The sequence below is a fragment of the Macaca nemestrina genome, chromosome 3, assembly GCF_043159975.1.
Source record: "Macaca nemestrina isolate mMacNem1 chromosome 3, mMacNem.hap1, whole genome shotgun sequence".
Classification (NCBI taxonomy): Eukaryota; Metazoa; Chordata; class Mammalia; order Primates; family Cercopithecidae; genus Macaca; species Macaca nemestrina.
Window position 1 is genome coordinate 60,497,404 of NC_092127.1, and position 13,867 is coordinate 60,511,270.

The window sequence follows — 13,867 nt, forward strand, 5'->3', positions numbered from 1 at the left end:
TTGGCAATAATAGTACAATGCTTTAAAATGCCTCATTGGTTGGTTTATTTTGTCATCTCACACTTTGCTTCAATTAAAGAAATGAGGATCAGAACTGCTTGACAGATGCACAAAAGTTCATATGTACACATCCAAATTAATGAAGCATCTCGGCAATGTTAGTAATGACAAAGCCAAGATAGCATGGTAGTTCTCCTTGCTACTTGCCCTTTTTCTCCTTAGACAGGAATGCGATGGGAAGCAAATTATCTGACTAGGAATTTGGGACTTGAGGCTGAAAGAATCTAATGCTGATTGCTTCTGCTTATTTTCTACAATAATATGATAATGCACAGCAAAAAAATATGCTGTCTATGATCCTAGGGATCTCATGTTCAAAATATACAAGAGACTAAGCATGCATTGTGACTGTGAGAAACACTCTGAGTGTAAGTGCTTAAATTCAAAATTGCAAAAGCACATTGTAAGCTTACCAAAAAAAAAATCTGCTGACCATATTCGGCCTTTGAGACATCAATGGAGACACCTGGTTGTACATTCAAAAGTGAATAGTGACTTTACCTGAGTAGTAATGTTACATGACTTTTATATTTGTGTATCTTTTATTATTTTTGAAACGTTTTACCATGTACATTATTTCCTTTCATCATTAAAGGATAAAAAGACACATGCTATTTTTTTCAATTATAGGTTAAGTGACTCAGTTGTACCTAAATGAATTTGTTAATTCATTACATGTTAGAAAATCACATAGCAAGCCTTATGAGAAGAGGACAGAATGAATAAACACCTTAAGGAACAAAAGAGAGAAAAATCTGCGGGTGAGGTTAATTTGAGGAGGCAAAGAACATTCTTAGATGACTGTCTGTTATAGAAGAGAAGTCCAGTACACCATTTTCAACAGGCAGAATTCACAGTGATTCAAATATGCTGAGATGTGGTAAGCACTTTCTAAATGTGGTGAAATTGTATTTAACTATCCAAAATGACTATCTAAAGAATTATTTCTTTCTTTAAAGCTATAACTATGCAATGCATCTGCAAATCATACTTCTTGACTGAGAATACATCTTTCATCCATCTTTCCAGGTGTCAATAGCGTTTATTCGTCAAATGCCAGAGGAAATGTTAAAGCACAATGAAGGTCAGAGAGTTATATTATTAACCTTGTATGGATTTTGAATAGAAATGGATGGTAGCCAGACAGAGCTGAATATATCACTTTAAACTTTAAGCTTTTGAAGTTTACAATAAAGGCTTTGGAGCTCGGAATTTCTCTCATTAGGAAATTATCTGCTAAACTTTGCTTGCTTGTTGACTCATAGGCAGAGATTATAAAGCATAAGGGGTGGGGTGGGGTGTGTGTGCATAGAACTTATTTAATGGAGTTAAATCGGGCTCATAACTATCCTAAAAATCACTGGAAATCGCATCTACACTAAAATCTACACAGTTTTGAGATCCATGAGACTAGTTTCATGAAAAGGTATCATCATGATGAACCTAAATCAGGAAGTGGGTCAGCCTTAAGGAAACATCATAATCTCCACCTTATGTGTGATTTCGCATTTCAGAGGAAATGCGTAGTCCCTCTAATGGTTCGAACTTTGCACGATGTCTAAAATAATAAATACGGATGGGATTCATGCATATTTTGCAAATCAAATAGAATGAGGGTTTACTGATTTTTAAAAACTATTTAGAAAGCTAGTCAAAAGCAGAGAGCACCTTTAAGTATACTTTACAAGAGAATTTACAGAGTTCCACCTCAAGGTGCTCCTTAGTCCTGTGGTTCAAAAAAAAAATGACTCAACAATTGCAAATAAAAAAACAATTATTATAGTAAGAGATTTAATTCAGAAAAACTTAAGAACGTAAACATTTGTAAAGGGTCACACACTCAGAAGAAGGGAAGTCTAGTACCTTATAGAAGGAAATTTTTATATTCAATCCTAGTGAAAATGATTTATAGAAAATGCAATGTAATGTCCTGAGGACCTTGTGAATATTAAAAGTAAAAGCAGTCAGGCACGGTGGCACATGCCTGTAATCCCAGCATTTTGGGAGGCTAAGGCAGGTGGATAACCTGCGGTCAGGAGCTTGTGACCAGCCTGGCCAACATAGTGAAACCTCATCTCTACTAAAAATACAAAAATTAGCCAGGCATGGTGGTGGGCACCTGTAATCACAGCTACTCGGGAGGCTGAAGCAGGAGAATTGCTTGAACTCAGGAGGCGGGCATTGCAATGAGCTGAAATCAGGCCATCGCACTCCAGCCTGGGCGACAGAGCAAGACACAATCTTCAAAAAAAAAAAAAAAAAGTAAAAGCAACTTATCTGCTGTCTATACAAAATACTCTACTCCAGTTGTTTCTCAAAGTGATTTCCCGGAAACGTTAATTCCACAGAATTTCTACAAATAATAGGCATTAAATATGGGAAGTAGTTTAGAATAGTAGTTACCAGTGAGGGCTCTAGGTGCAAAGAAGGTGAGTTCAAATTATGCCCCCACCACTTATGTGTCCTTGGACATATTTCTTCATTGTTTTATGTCTCAGTTTTCTGATCTATGAAACAGGGATAAAAATGGTATCTATATCACAAGATTCAGAGAGTATTCAAAAAATAGTAGTTGCCATTGTTGTTATTGGTATTACTGTTATGTTAAAAATTACAGTGGTCAGGCCAGGCGCAGTGGCTCACGCCTGTAATCCCAGCACTTTGGGAGGATGAGGCGAGTGGATCACGAGGTCAGGAGATCGAGACCATCCTGGCTAACACAGTGAAACCCCGTCTCTACTAAAAATACAAAAAAATTAGCTGGGTATGGTGGCGGGTACCTGTAGTCCCAGCTACTCAGGAGGCTGAGGCAGTAGAATGGCGTGAACCTGGGAGGTGGAGCTTGCAGTGAGCCGAGATCACACCACTGCACTCCAGCCTGGGCAACAGAGTGAGACTCTGTCTCAAAAAATAAATAAATAAAAATAATAATAAAAAAATTACAGTGGCCAAGTATGTTTGGATACATTGGGTTAATAAAATCAGACATTTCTTTTCTGAAGGATTTTGGAGTTATTATTATGCTAATACTCAGTGATCCTCCACAGGACAAATAGAATTTGCAGTGTTTTCCAAACTTTTTTTACCATGAAAGCTTTGTTTTCTCTCAGCACATTTTTCAAAGCTAATGTCAACTCAGTTGAGGAATATAAGTAAATAAGAAGGGGATTTCAAAAAGTTTTTTTAAAAAGATAATACAAAAGACTCTACTGTTATCACTGTAGTCAGGAGCTTTTTTCACGTCCCAGAGTCTTGCACAGTGGCTAAGAGTTCTAGTGCTAAAATCAGATAATCTGGCTTTGAGTACCAGCTCTATTACTTACCCACTAAGTGATCTTAGGCAAGATAATGAACTTCTCTGAGCCTCTGCATCCTTATTTGCCAAATGGTAGTAGTCGCCACGTTAGCAGTGGTATTATAGTTATCCATACAAGTCTGCAGCAACCTCAATTATCGCCTACTCAGAAGAAAGCGTTTGACTGAGGGGTATAAGGCAAAAGGAAAGACCAAGGCAAGTTTCAGAGCAGTAATGAAAGGAAAGAAGTTACCTTTGGAAGAGGACCAAGCAGGAGACTTGAAAGACCAAGTGTGCAGCTTGACCTCTTGACTTGGAGCTTTATACATTGGCATACTTCCGGGATACTACATTACTTCTCCCCACTCCTGAGATCTTATTGGAAGCTGCTGATTGCTAGTTTCAGGTGTTTTCTATCTATTAGGAACTGGCCTTTCCCTGGTGTCAGCTGTGATGAATTATTTCTTTAGAGAGACAGTTAACAACCTCCTGTCCATCACCTCATGGTGGCCCAACACTCCTTGTGTGTATACTCTGCTCATACCTAACTAGCTACCTACAGAAACAACCATGCGTCTCTCACAGGATTGCCATGAGGATTAAAGGAACAAGTGTAAAGCACTTGCTAGAATGCTACCAAGCTGGGGACAGAACTCCTGCTCAGGGCATCCTGGGTACTGATGTGTTTCTATTTCCCTATCCCTCCTTAAGCTTCTGACCTTCTGATGCTTCCTTTGACTTGAGAGCCAGAAAAATGCAGATGTCTTCAAATACTTCTCCTTGAGGACATATTATTGCTAGTAGAAGATTTTCTTGGATGATAGCATAAATCCCAAACATAAAGAGGAGTGATATAACAAAGTATTCAGCTTCTCAGAGCCTTCACGACTGAGCCCGGCTATAATTGTGTCACTGCCAAGACTGCGGGACCAAAGGAAGCCGCTCTGAGAAATCCTATATTTTCTCTTGCCTTATGTGCCTTTGCTCCTGCTGGATTTCTATATTTTTTATTATAAATTTGGAGATTAACATAATTATACTAGAGCCGTGGTAGGGTTGGGGAGGGGTGTTCTTTCCATCTGCAGCCAAACAGAAATACTGTAGTACAGCAAAACCGTCCCAACAGTTAGCACGCAATGAACATTGTTAGCCATCATTGCCATTCAGGGCCGGAGTCAGGGTTTGTGGGGCCAGAAGTTTACACAATTTGGGAGAACTCTGAAAAAAAATAAATACAGAATTGTGACACAGTTAGACACAGAATCTTAGAAGGGATCCATGCAAGTGAGCCCTGAAGCATGAGCCTCATTAGCTTTACAATAAATTCACTCAGGAGACAGAAAATACATATTCTTGCCTTCACGGATTTTAAAATAAAACAAAGGAAATAAGACAATGCATAAGAGTTTAAGCAGCAATCAAAAATATAAGAGAAGATTCAATACGGTGTTATGTAAATGCCACAAAGCAGTATATAATACACTTTTAAGTGAATGGCACAGGTAATACATGTTGCAGAAACTCAAAAGATAATCACCATAAACTGAAATTATTTTAGAAGGATTCACAGAAGAGGTGACATTTTAATGAGGTTTAAAATGAAGGATTGGGGTAGGCAAAAAGAAAAAAAATTCTGTGTATTCAGAGGTTCAGATTTGAGCTTAATCTCGCAAGCTACTAATCTTCTTGAAAACAATGGAGTGACATAATCAAAGTGGTGTTTCAGGACAGCTAGCCAGGTCATTGAGTGTGGAATAGAGGCACTGGCAGCAGGTACAGCCTCTGAGACCATATTATAATAGTCTAGATGGTCTTGAAGCAGCAATGCTGATGATGGAAATGAAGGGACATATTCAAGGGATATCTGCAAAGAGGAATTAACAAGAATTGATAACTGTTTGTGGACAACAAATGTCTAAAAGGTCAATGATAACACCAGACTCTGAAAGCTGGTAACTTGGAGAATAACTTAACTCAACTGGAAAGTTGGAAATGAAGAGATTTTGTAGGAAGACAAGTTCATATTTAGGTATATAAGGTTTAGGGTAAAGAAAGAGTACAGGTTTTCATGTTCATGAGGAAATTGTAAATATTATTCAAAAGTGATTCCAAACAAAGACTGTCTACTGATTAAATTCTAGTAGCCTAAGAAATTGATTTTTTCAAAACAGAGTGTCATGATATATTGGAAGGTTCTGAGTTTTAAGACAAGAAACCTCAGCTGTAGACAACATATATATATATATATCTCATCTAATAATATAATATATATTATACCACAAAGCATTTCATTATTTTTATTTTAGATTCAGGGAGAACATGTGCCTATTTGTAACATAGGTATAGTGCATGATGTTGCAGTTTGGGCGCTTAATAATCCCATTGCCCAAGTAATGTACATGATACCTGATAAGTAGTTTTTCAATGCTTGTCCCCTGCTTCCTTCTTCCTCTCTTTTGGAATTCTCAGTGTTTATTGTTCTCATCTGTGTTTCCACATGCACCCAGTGGTTAGCTCCCACTTGTAAGTTAGAACATATGGTATTTGGTTTTTTTATCTATTTTAATTTTCTCAGGATACTGGCCTTCTGCTGCATCCATGTTGCTGCAACGGACGTTACTTCATTCTTTTTTACAGCTGTATACTATTGCATGGTGCATCATTACCTCATTTCCTTATCCAATCCAAGATTCATGAGCACTTGCTTTGATTCCATGTCTTTGCTACTGTGGATAGTTCTGCAATAAACATGTGCTTATAGGTGTCTTTTTGGTAGAATAATTTATTTTCCTTTCGGTATATACCCAGTAATGGGGTTGCTGACTCAAATGGTATAATTCTATTATTAGTTCTTTGAGATATCTCCAAACTGGTTTCCTCATGGGCTGAACTAATTTGCATTCCCACTAACAGTATACAAGAGTTCCCCTTTCTCTACGACTTCGACAACATCTGTCATTTTTTGACTTTTCAGTAATAGTGATTCTGATTGGTGTGAGATGGTATCACATTGCGGTTTTGATTTACATCTCTGATGATTAGGTATGATGAACTATTCTTTGCATGTTTGTTGGCTGCTTTTATGTCTTCCTTTGAGAAGTGCCTATTCATATCCTTTGTCTGCTTTTTTCTTATTAAATTACTTATAGATTCTATACATTAGTCTTTTGTTCTATGCAGTTTGCAAATATTTCACTCCATACTGTAGGGACAGGTGTATTTAAGGGAGCTAACTGACTGGATCCTTCACAGACAGAGTTCCAATATATTATGATTCTCTGAAACAGTCACCTAATTTTCCCTAAATTAGTCAGTGAAGTCTATAAATTTTAAAAACACAAAATGTCTAGATTTAAAATCTTTCTTCAAAAGCAATAGATAATTTTTTAGAACTAAGCATCACACTACTGCTGTAACATTTTTAAGGGGCACAGTTTTAACTTATAGTTCCTAGAACTTCAGAGAACACTGTCAATTTAAATTTAGTGCTTTGCAAATACCACTCAATACCCAAAATAAAACAATTATCTGTATTGACTACGTGGACTAACATTTTCACATTAATTACTAATTAATATTGTTTCATGGATAATTTTCTTACACGCTTATCAAATATAGACTGTTCTCTCCAAAAATCTCATTCCGGTTCACACAATATTTGGCCCAGCTTTCTGAGTCATTAAATTTTTCAGATACTCACGTTGAATACGCCGAGGTATTTGGAAACTCCAAGATAAATAATAGATATGGTAAGAAAATATGGCCGCATATCATATTTTGTGTTCTTCATTTTTCTCACTGTTGACACTCAAAATACAAAATCTCTCACCTTCATACTCCTAGAGTTCATTAAAAGGTTGCCCTGGTGCCCCTGATGGTGCTGGGGGATCATTGAAAATTAGAGCATTCACTTCCATTAGTAAGCCTCGAGCCCAAAGTTTAAATGTGAGAGTCACAGGCCTGTGCATCACTGGTGTACTGTTCCATGTTGTGTTAATTTTATATTCTAAATACTAAAATTAGACAGAAGATCAAATACCATGATATAAGTAAAGCAGTGTGTTTCTTCTTCCCCTGGTCTTGATGTAATTAAGCAAATAATATTTTTACCAATATCCTCAAGGCAATGAATACTTCATTACATTTTTAAAAATTATATTAATTGCATTAAAATGTTTTTACCCATAGCAAAATTTCTACAAAAAAAATTTTTGAAGAGTTGCTTGTGGTGACTTAATACAGGTACATTACCTATGTTTACAAGGTTTATCAACATAAACATGTTTTTATTCATTCCACAAACAATTTGAGAATAGACTATATGCAGCTGCTCATTAGGTTCTATAAAGGAAATTCAAAGAACTGAAGATGTAATCCCTGCCCTTAAAAAAGTTATAATCTTTATTATTAGGGGAAAAAACCAAAATGCACATTTATAAACTAATGAATAGTTCAAAAAAAGCATTAAGGGCCGGGCGCGGTGGCTCACGCCTGTAATCCCAGCACTTTGGGAGGCCGAGACGGTCGGATCACAAGGTCAGGAGATCGAGACCATCCTGGCTGACACGGTGAAACCCCGTCTCTACTAAAAGTACAAAAAACCAGCCAGGCGAGGTGGCGGGCGCCTGTAGTCCCAGCTACTCGGGAGGCTGAGGCAGGAGAATGGCGTAAACCCAGGAGGCGGAGCTTGTAGTGAGCCGAGTTGGCGCCACTGCACTCCAGCCTGGGCGACAGAGCAAAGACTCCGTCTCAAAAAAAAAAAAAAAAAAAAAAAAAAAGCATTAAGAACCTGACTGGAATACACAGAAAGGTAATAGAAACATGGAGATAAATATGAGTTGGAGTAGTCAGAAAAGCCTCTTGGTTTGGGAGGCCAAGACGGGCGGATCACGAGGTCGGGAGATCGAGACCATCCTGGCTAACAAGGTGAAACCCCGTCTCTAGTAAAAACACAAAAAATTGGCCCGGAATGGTGGCGGGCGCCTGTAGTCCCGGCTACCGCGGAGAGGCTGAGGCAGGAGAATGGCGTAAACCCAGGAGGCGGAGCTTGCAGTGAGCCGAGATCGCGCCACTACACTCCAGCCTGGGTAATAGTGTGAGACCCGTCTAAAAACAAGAAGAAAAAAAAAAAAAGCCTCCTGGAACTTCAGTTGCACAAGAAAGGAAAATACATATATTTAATGTAACTATCTTATGGATGCTTATTTTGCCTACTTTAATTTCAATTTTTTGAAAGCTGAAAGTAATCGCATCAGTTAGCATTTATTGCTTACATTCTATGCTAGCTGCTGACTTATGTGCCCTCCCAAAATGTATCAGAATGTTGTTCTGACCTAGGTATACATTAAATGCTTAGCAAGTGCTAATCAATTAATAAACTCTCTGTAAGCATGACTTTTTTGTTCTAGATGCTGAAATTACAAAAACAAGACCGGTCCCTTGGACTTAGATGACTCACAATTTAGTGGAAAAGCACACAAATGTGAGCAACATGTGAGAAAACAGCATGAAAAGCGCCTTAGTAGAAGTAGGGGCACACAGAGCACGGGGCCTCTAGTTCTGACGGTGGGAACTGCAAGAGCGCCCCGAGACCGTCACTACAGCAGTTACTACTGTTACTGCTTGAGACCGTCAATACAAGACTGAACGAAGGGACGAACGCAGAAATGAAAACTTAATACAAAAGAAACTGTTTTAAAGAAGAAATTAAAACTTAAGACAAACGTAACTATTTTAAGGAAAGGCTAGCATGGGGAAGAAGAGAAAAGAGAAGAAGACTCCCTGCTTCTAGTGAGCAAAGGCAGCCGCCTAAGCATTTAAGCATCTACAGCCCTTATTGGGTAACAAGAGCAAGGAGAAGGAGGTAACGATTGGTCAGCTGCTTAATTGATCGCAGATTCATATTGTTACTAACAGGCTTCAATTATGGCTAATGGTGAGAACCACTTGCACCTGGGTTGTGACTGCCCTCAGCAGTCCTTCTGGGCGGCAGATGCAGTTTGTCAGTTTGCCAACATTCTGCATTTAGGAGAAGAGTTTACTGTTTACATTTTACTCATGTGGCCTCCAGTGGTATATTGAGCTGATCACGACCCTCACTCTTTCGGCCTGCAACACAGGAGTGCCAGCAAAGACCTCACAGGATATGCAGGGACAGAACAGGAAAGAAAACAATTATGTTACAAATGGAGGAAATAGCATGAACAAAAGCCCAGAACCATGAGAAAGCTGAGGGGAGACAGGAGATAAACCTAGCATAAGGGACATGGTGGATGGGGCGTGGTGAAAAAAGTGATGTTGGCAGAAAGGGTGCAGATCACTGACCTGACATTCGAGTTTATGCTGAAGTCATGTGGACCACTGAAGGTTGTAAACAGGGAATTTACTGACAAGTTTTATGTTTTAGAAAAATCGCGCTGGAAGATGTATAGAAAAACCAAAATACTCTGAGAAATCTGAAGTCTTAATCCAATTTATTTTATTTATTTCTGTATTCTTTATTTCTATCCCGATTTCTCCTAACTACACTGGTAAGGTTTTATTTTCAAAGTTATAGTCTTGATTTCGAATGATTCTTATGCAATGTTTATAAGACAAAAGGATCTTAAAGAATACAATTGAACTCAATTCAATAGAACTCTTTATTTCTCGCTACAACATAATACTTCTTGAATTTCCTAGTGCAGAATACATTCGTGTCTTTGTAATTATTCTTTCCCCATTATGCAGAGAAAATTAACCAAACTGACTCTGACTAAAGAAAAGAAAACAAAATTCAAAGCCAAGAATAAATTATGACAAAACATTGGTCTAAACAGCCATTTAGAAAACTATCCCATCATAAAAGCAGAAGAAATTTATGTACAAAAAAGTTTAAAACTTCATATAGTCAGTGGTATGATTGTTCTTTTGCTCCTAAACATGCCCAAATTGTGCCTAGCTCTGAGCTACTTTTGCTTAGAAATGGAATTAGAATGATTTTTTAAATGTATTATGTTTCTTTTTTTTCCTCTTTTTGTAAGTAGATTATGTTCTTTCTAATATCCCAACATGGTCAAAGATGTTCTTCTAGCAACTTGCAAATTTCAATAAAACTGTCATCTTCAGTAAAAGTTCAAAATGTCAAAATAATTTTAAATTTAGTATGAAATTTCACTTGTTTGGTTATGTAGTTTGGAAATATCAAATGTTAACCAGAAAATGTATGGAACACAATAAAATGAGTGTATGTGGACAAATAACACATTTTTAAAATTCTGGTAATCAAATGTTCTCTGGTGTGAAACTTCTTAAGCAAGATTCCTATTTTACAAAACCTACTTTATGTATAAGTAAAGCTCAGTGCTAATACACACACACACACACACACACACACACATTTTTAGGCACCCTAATGCTCAACTGCTGCTGTATTCTAAAATAGCTTGATGCTTACCAAATTCTCAAATGCTTAGTCTGCTTTCTGTTAAATTCATGAAATTCCCACTTGATACCAGCACTTACTACGTAAAACAGAATTTGACCTGATGAGTTGATTTTTGTTTTTTGTTTTTTAAATCAGGTTTTCACAGAGGAATATCCTACAACCTATAGTGACAAAGAGGTTTTATTTGGCCAAAAATGCTATGATTCCTGCAAGGCAGAATTAAATTTCTCTAAACTGGAAGAAATACACTTCTAAAAGTCAATAAAAGAGCAGATAACACTCTTTCAGTGGACAGGTTTTGTTTAGCTGTATAACTTTTATTGGCAGATTTCATTTTTAAAACTCTCTGCAGGAAAATTATTAATGATTTTCCAATCAGAATAATAGGAAACCAAGCAGCATTAAAGTTAGGGCTGAGTTGTATCAGAATTAGAGAATTTTATTTCAAGATGTTCCCCTTTCATCTATAAGGTCAAAGAATTACAAGAGTTGTGCGATTATATTGGGTCAATAGAATCAATGTAAATACAAAGTTTGGGTAAGTAGGCTAAAAACTCCTTGCTGTATCATTTCTTCTAATATAGGATTTTACATTTTGCCCACCTTTTTCAAGTAATTGCCTCTATTCACTACCTTGCCTACATATACAGGGCCCTAAGAGATAAATAATAATTCATGTAGGTTTCTGTGGCCCTTTTTTTATCCTTCTGACAAATCCATTTGAAATTACATATTTTTATATCTAATACTACTACTGAGTTATGTTTTTTAAAGATTTTACTTGTAGATAGGCAGAAAATATCATAAAATCAAACTGGCATCTCCTCTTTGTAGGACAATCAGCTTATATTTTATAAAGGATGGGAAGGGTCAGCAAAATAAAATTATTAACTTTATCTAATTAGGTTCAAACATGGATGATGTAGGTATGTTAAAATCACTAGGATATTAACTTTGAATTCAGAAAAATAAGCATATAGGGAGAGCTATTGATACAAAGTGATTTTTATAATAAAAAGTGAGGTTTATAATCAAAATTTATTAATTGGAAATGATATATATGTATATATATAATTTTTAGGTAATCTAATAATCCTATATAGTATCACACATATATCAAATTTAAGTAAGATTTAATGAACAGCATTTTTACCCATTAAGATGTAAAATAATATTTAAGTTTTAACTGCATCTTACTTGTAAGCAAGATATAAAACAAAGTAGGTAAATGAGACTTAAAATGATATGAAGTCTTTACTCCAGAGCCAAAAGAATTATATAGTCTCCTACATGTAATTTTAGCAATTAAAATGGTGAACTAGACACAAACAATATCATAGAAAAAATATAAAAATCTGAATTCAGAAAAGAAAAAGTTACAAGGTCCTCATTGGGTTATACAAAATTATAATACTGTAAAGCTTTGTCCCACTATAGAACAAGGTGATCTCTGAAATTACAAGCCAGTGAATTCAGAACTATAAAAAGGAAATATTACTTCATAACCTTTAGTTAACCTGTAGCTACACTTCCACAGAAGGTCATAAAATCATATTCTGTGGTTGGATTTAAAAGCTGGATAATTTTATAGCCACTCATAATATCAGGGCTCAAGATCATTGCCTTTAGTGACTGGAATAGAATTCTTTGATCATCCATATGAATATACTGCTAAGTAAGGAGGTAGATGATACAACATGCAGTCTTACAGGTTAAATATTGGTTTCTTGGAGTCAAATGACAATGTTTACCACCTTCGTCTTCTTTCAAGCATGCTTAAGATTATTGAAGGTGAATAGAAGCCATAGGAAGCTGCCTTTGTAAGTCAGAACTTATATTTCCCTTATGGAATCTTTCCAACAATTGATAGACCCATGTGCACAGTAAGCCTACATCTGATAAAACGCTGGCATCAAATGGAAGCTAGAATTTCCATTTCCAGGTTCTTTCAACTTGGGTGACCTTCCATTTCCAAGCTGAAACTTCACTTTCCCAGCATCTAGGGTGCTTCTCTTAGACGGTGCCTTAGTTTGTGAGTATACTTCCTGTATCTATCATCTGCTTAAAATGTATCACTTACAATGTCCTCTATACGCAAGCTTTTAAATTATTTTAAAATGTACTATCCTTTCATCTTTAAACATTTTTTTTTAAATTGCCGTTTCCTGCCTCTGTGCCTTTGTTCATTCTGTCTCTATCACTGGAATGCTATTCTCTGCCCCTCCTACTTGAAGGATCCAGTTTCTTCAGGAAGTTATCCCTGATGTTCTCAGATAAAAGTGATATTCCAAACCTCCCTCCCCTCCTACCATGTGCATCCCAAATACTGTATCTGTGATTTTGATATTTATCCATCCCTACCTTATTCTAAGAGTATGTATAAATTCATTTGGCTTACCTCTTGCTTAGCTCTCTTCTAGAATGAAAAAATTTTATAAGTAGGAGCTGTACCCGAGTCATTTCTTGTGTGTTTCACAGCACCTAGTCTACTGTCTTCAACAAGGGCAATAATGTGTGCTTCCTTGGCAATAATGCATGCTAAGAATTACTTTGTGGCATACCTGTTGTGGATATTTTTATGTAATTCTTAGCTTTCCTCTTCCAGCTGGCAATTGTTTTCTTTCTTGGTTACTTTTGAAATTTCCAGTGATCGAAATAATAAAAAAAAATTAATCTCTACAAAAATACAGTTCTTAGACCCAGTATTCATGCAAAAAGAATAATGCAGTAAAAATCGATAAATAAAAGCATGCTGAGGTTGTCAGTATTTTAAACACAGTTATGTGGTGTTTCTTGGTAGAGTTGAATGAAGCACCAAAAATATCATTTTGTTAACCTGCTTCTCCCATCTAGTGGCAAAAAGCAGGAAGAAACAATGTCCTGGAAAAACACCATGATCAAATGATTCTAAATGCCATTTCAGGAAATACTGATGATAAGAGTTCAACATTCAAGATTTAAATAAGTATTTTAAAATAATTTTAGCAAATTGATAGTGCTCAGCTGGGGTAACTGTCAAAGTTAAAGTCATACATGTATTTGCATGCTTTCACAAAGACTTCAACTACATATGTAAAGCAATGTAT